Genomic DNA, 6,764 nt, shown 5'->3' with positions numbered 1-6,764 from the left:
TGTCAATCCAAGAATGACTTGTTATCTCAAAGAGTGTACTCAGTTTGAGGTGGTAATTTGTCAGAGTAATGCTAGTAGTATAATGCTCTAAATACAATAGTAAACGGTTTCTTGGAATAAAATCTACTTACAAAAAGAAACCTAAAACTCAAATCATGCATTTGGAAAGCTACAACAATTTATCAGTCAAAGGTACATTAATGGTAACTCTTCCCTCTGTAAATTGATGCAATTAAAAGAAATCAAGGAAAAGATCATCAATCTGGGAACTAGACAGCATGTGTCAATGTTCACTACAGTCTCATATCGTTTCGCACACCAAAGCAATGATAACTCAAATGACAGGAAATGGAACAGCAATAATCTTATTAACAGTATTGAACAACAAAACCTTAATCTACAGAAATGAATGCAATAGTAATCATGTCCTACATGAATTAAGTAACAATCCTTACTTTAGAGATGAATCAAACGAAAGTGGAACAACAAACTAACAGATATGAAATATAGAACAGCAACTTGAATAAAATATAAATGTACAGCAAACTAGGTCAAATATTACGCATGACAGGCTTAATATTGAAAGGAACAATAATCTGAGCTTCGATACAATGAGTATGAATCACAGTTATAAAGAAACAACAATTGTGATCACGATGGAACATCAATCCCAATTGAACAACAATAGTGTTTAAGTGTAAACCATAGATAAATACAGTAATACCGATTTATGAATATATAACACAGTTACTTTGTAATCGAACAGCAATGGAAATCTGTAAGGAACAACAATGTTATATCAATTGTTAAAGGGACAACGATGTGATACAAAGTTAGAATGAATAGCATAGAATTCCTATTGCAGAGAATAACATTACTTAGTCAATTGTAAACAAATTATAACAGAATCGATATGTAAAATAGCAAGGTACATCAGATTACTGAACAGAGCGAATAAAAGAGATCAAGCCACACACGAATAAGAAATAATGGTATAGGAGCAAGTGATCCACCAGGGCTGGGCCCTTAACCTCCAGGGACACACTGCTTAAGATTACTCCAGAATCAAAGATGGAAAGGAAACAAGGCTTATAGAGTAAAACATAAAAACAGAGTTGTAGTGAATCGCTCCTCAAAGAGAGTCGATGATCAAAGTTTCAAATACAAAGGAGAATTTCATAAAAATAACAATAGTCCATCCCCCGGGATAGCAGTGCTGCCCCTTCTTATAACAACTGAGTGGAGATACCAACGAGACAGAAAATCGTTAAGGTAGCGATCCCTCAGGATCAATGGATCCTGAGGGATTCACCAAACTATTAGTTCTTAGTTATCTTCTTGTTCTCTTGCGCCGATTTGGTATCTCCTTTTCCTTTTCCTGGCTGATACGCTCCAATTTGGATCGCCTTGTTTGAATGTGGTTCCCTGTCAAAGGGACAACAGCTAACTTTGTCTTGTCTTTTCCTTTGGGATGACAATCTTTCGTTTTCTCCTTTTTCTACATAAGAAAAGGGTAATTATTAGTTATTTCACGTTGCATACAAATCTTCTAGATTTTATCATAATTTCCTGTCATCTACCTAGTTCATGATGTAAAGAGGTTATGAGTTTTAAAGAAAATATGACAAAATAAATGATAATAACATACCTTCTCCAGTGCTCAATAAAACCTAGCTTCCTGAAACACCTGAAACATTTGCTAACATGCGCGAGTGGATGAACAATGTGTTTGCTAACCTGAATCTACAATGTGTTTGCTAACCTGAATGAAGATAGAGGGCGGTGGAATGAAGAGATGTCGACAGCTGTAAACAATTGTGTCAGCGAATGATGACAAGTGTAAGGGTGCTGGGTTTATACAACGTCCACACGCCAATTTTGAAACTTAGGATAAATTAAGTGTAAGGGTGTTGGGTTTATGCAACGTCCACACGCCAATTTTGAAACTTAGGATAAATTAAGTTGCCCACACTAAAATAACATCGGGGCAAGTGATGCGGGCAATAAGAGGGTAAATAGAAAACTTTGGTTAAAATTTTCTTGCAGAGAAAGTGCCCAGCATAAACTTTGGTTAAAGAGTAATTAACCGGTACAAATTGACGGTCAACGCATGAATTAATAGCGAGTCAACTACCAATCGAACGCTAAGAGTCCCTGCACTGCCGTAGGCAGGGACTAATAATGGCCAAACAAAATTGATTTTTTTATTTTTCTTTCCTATGTTAATCCGAAAAATTGTCTATATTTGTTTTTCTATCAAATCATCACATGAATGTTGTGCAAATACATCCATGAGAGGCACGACCTATGTTGTTTCATGTAAGCTGCAGCAAAAACTTTGATACAACATTCTAGATGCATGATACCACATGTTCTCCATGAGGTTTGAGAACCTTTTTCAAGGGTTTTATCTAATTCGATTTATAAAGTTAAGTAATTTTTCAATAATTAGGATTTGAATTTTTTTAATCATAAAGAAAGTAATTACCACATGTTCTAAATGAGGTTTGAGAACCTTTTTCAAGGGTTTTATCTAATTTGATTTATAAATTTAATTTTTCAATAATTATAATTTATTTATTTTTATTCATAATGAAAGCAATTTGGAAAACTGAGGAGCTTGATTATTATGAAAAATAGGAACTTTATTATGTTTAAGGTTTTGGATTAGGGATTTGATTATATTTGAATTTTGGCCATAGAATATTAACATCTAATTGTAGAATTTTTGGGGGGATATAATGAGTAAATTTTCTAATATATTTGAGTTGGGAGGCACTATAATACTTGTGATAAGTTACATTGTAATCCAAGATGTCAATTCTTCTAGTGAGAACAAAATCTAAGAGCCAAAATTATCATCTAGCAAGTTATTGTTGACATACATTTTACCAACTAAGCTACAACTATTAACTCGATAAAATTTTCCAAAAAAACACAACCTTCTGAATGAGAACATAATTTAAAGGGTGGTGGGATAGGGAGATCAATAGACATGTTGTCATATTGGCCTTCAAGAGTATTGCTCACAATGTCATATTATTCCTCATTATTTTTCTAAAATTAAAGCTCAACCATTTGACAATGTAAGGCTTCAATCTCATCCTCTTGATGATTAACTTGGACTTCAAGTTTTTGCAATTTCTCAACCAAGAACATGATAGTATTGGACTATTGGAGAATATTCTAGCTGAGGTCATTGATTTTAGCTTGGTATTTAACATGTGGGTGTGGGCATACACTGTCTGCCCCAGTGCTGCTTGAATCCACTAGAATATGATTTTTGAGCTCCATAATAGCCATAGAAAAGAGAAGGGCACTGAGATTCAAAGGGTCAAAGTGACAATTAAGCCAAAGAGATTTTCCAAAAGGTCTTGAAGAAGAGTGAAGGGCTCCCTAAGAAATTTAAGGAACAATAGAAGAGGGGAGGGCGAGCCACAAAGGGACAACCAAATTTGGAAGATGGTTGAAATGGTTTAATCCCAACTAACGTTTCAGACTCTTTATGGAACAATTTTCCATCCAGGCTCATCATTGATGATTATCTTTCAAGCTTATAAGAGACAAGCCTTATTCGCCTTCTCATTAATGTCCTTGTTTTGAGTTCTCAGAATGTGATAGAAGACCTTGTTAGGGAAGGAATCCAAGATACTACTAATTTTGTGCAATAGAAGAATCAAATGGTTGTTCATAGGGAGAAATCCATTTTGTAAATATTGAATGGTGATAAGAGAATCTCTTAAGATACTATGCTAGAAATTTCCCAGTTTTTGGCCAATTGAAGACCAAGCACAAGCCCACACATTTTAGCTAGATTGTTCATCCTTTTTGGGTTGAAGGAATAATTTACTTGTCGATGTTCTTTGGTATTTTTACTTGTTGATGTTCTTTGGGATTTAAGAAAATCCCTTCCCTCCTGCCACTCCATAATTTAAGATTTTTTAACTATATAGAATTATGATGATTATTTTTTACCTTTTGATAATTTAAAATATTATAATTATTTAGTTAATTATTAATATAGAATAATTATTTTAATTGATTATTACATGTGGTTTTGATAAGGTGTTTGAATATATATAGTGGCAATTTGAAGGACAATAGATTTTATGTCAATCCAATATCTATTAATTGTTAATATAGAGCAATTGTTTTAATTTATTATTGCATGTGGTTTTATTACCTTGTTTTTGTTTTTTTATGCTTATGGTTTTAGTTCACCATTTTCTCTTTAATGTAAGGAGTTTGAAGATATATAATGTTTATTTATAAGAAATAGCATCCAATGATAATTTATTTGGTGAAGGCCTGAATATTTTATGTGAATTCAAGGAATTTAGATGAGAAATAAATTGGCTTAGTTCTTATGTAATATAGAAAATATTATAGTTTATTGTAACTATTACCATTAGAGATTTATCTTAACTTTATATTTACCTCTTTATTTTCTTTCCTTAGACACACAGGTAAATAGGAGGGATTTGAACATAGAATCTCTTAGTACATAACATTACATTATCACGTCTTTGAGGGCTATGATAATATATAGTTTTACATAAATATGCACTTGTCATTTTTTTTGACATGTTTTATAATTTTTATAATTTATTTTTTTAATATGGTATGCGTAGCTTAATTTTCTATATAGATATATGATGTTTAGAAAAAAGGTTTATTGTAAATATTATTTTTTATATATTTATTGATTACATTTACATATGAAAATTTGAAATATAATTGTTTTGAATATGAATTATTATTTTAATTTTGATAGTAAAAGTAATCTTAATTTATATTTGTTAATTATATTTTATACATATTTCACATTTCTATATAGAAATATTCTTATTTCTAATTATTTGTGTATTAGTTAAATATATTATTTATTTTTTCTTGTGAGAGGAGGTCATTTATATTACTTTCAAAAAGATTAACATACACATATAGTTCTAGTTACTAATCTACCACTTCGGAAATAAGATCAATAGCATAAACCCAAAATTCTTTTATTGTTTATATTGTTCTCTATGTGATAAACAAAAGTAGAAACTATTTCTAATATAGAAAGTAAGACTATGTTCAATATGTGCATAATAATAAAACAATGTGTTGTTGCATAGTCTTGGCTTGCTTTGGCTTCATCCTATAGAGGTGTCCTCTTTCTTGACTCTTTGTTAGTGTCAGATGATGAAAAGTCTATGTTTGGCAAGTTCTTGGCTAAAAGTGCAGCTTTTCTATTGATTTTTTCAACCATCTCAATTACATTTTCCATGCATATGATTATAAGCTCTTGTTATGTGTCATATATATCAGTGATGTAGCGACCAACCTTCCTAATCCCTTACTAAACCCAAGTTAAGAGGAGGATAGTTACTCTGTTGACCTAATATCCAAGGTGTCGTTATGGAAATGGGGTCTAAAAATTTTGATGTTTTAAACTCACTTAAATCTTGAGATTAACATCACCATTGCATTCATCTTGTCAAGACAATTCCGGTGATATAGAATTTTGTCGCAATCTAACCTTTGGGTCAAGAGATGTGCCCATTATAGTTCCAGAAAATTATATAGTGCCACATCATTGTCTTAAACACATGGCAACCACGTTGCTATACCCCCTAGCTAATCTCTCGTCACCACTTGGCATTTAACTATTGGCTACTGACCCACTCATGGGTTTAGGTTCAACAACTGCATTTCCTGGCCTTTTACCTCAACTCCTCTCCCTTTCGACACTTGTAAATGTTTTAGTGTCAATCTTCTGGGTTGACCTGTGATGTGGGTATTCCCTTGCACTACCAAAAGAACTGTCAAGCTCATGTGTATGCCGCCATGGCCCAACTTACATCACTCTCCCCCTTTCATATGTGCACTTCACTTTGTCCTCCCAAGGAATAATCTTCAAACTTAGGTGTAGTGTGGTTCCACACCTCTCTGTGCAGCCTCGCTCACGATTGATCAACTTCTTTACTCCTTCCATGACTTCCCATGCCGAGTCATTGCATCGTTACTCTCTTTGGATCCTCCTCCATGCACTTCTTATTTAAGCTTCAGGATGGAAGTCCTCAGACATGTCAATTCGGGTCCTCCTACCTGATGCTTCAGAGTGTATGTAATCAAATCGAGCATCTCCATGGAGCCGACTTGCCACATTATCCCATTCCTCGTCATTCAAGAATTCCTTGTACGCAATCTTTGATAGTGTATGGGATTATACCCTCCAAGACATATAACTCCCCCAATAGCACAATTACGATAAGGTGTAATTTGTAACACCGACTCTGTTGTTTCCATGTTGAGGATCTGTTAGGCCATTCAGATAAGATTGAAGAAATTCAAGGCTATAATATTGGGCCTTAAAGCTATGTTTGCAGTGACGGAATTCATTAACAAATTTCATCCATTGCATAGGTAAGGTGGTTCTCATAAGAAATTTCTTGCATTCTACACTATGCACCACTCGCGAATGAACTCAACCACAAATTTGTTGCAATGGTTTTGCTAATGCTTAGAATTATGAAATAGGCTGACCATGGCCATTAAGATTTACTAATACACCCACTAATGATGTCCCTCTTGAGCTTACAACACGGTTCCCCTTCCTGGCTTAGCAACATTTGTACTAAAGAATGTTGAGGAGGGACTCGTCCATTCAGGACAAAGACTTATCAAATTTGTCTCTTAAGGATCAATAGTCCCTTGGGTCTTCCGCTTCTTACCAAGATAAAATAGATCTCGGCTTAGAGATTTACATGTCTCTTTCC

The sequence above is a fragment of the Pinus tabuliformis genome, chromosome 3_1 (genome assembly GCF_031772625.1).
Source record: "Pinus tabuliformis cultivar Carrire ecotype Pingquan chromosome 3_1, CPIR1, whole genome shotgun sequence".
Taxonomy (NCBI): domain Eukaryota; kingdom Viridiplantae; phylum Streptophyta; class Pinopsida; order Pinales; family Pinaceae; genus Pinus; species Pinus tabuliformis.
Note: the sequence above shows the minus strand (reverse complement) of the source record.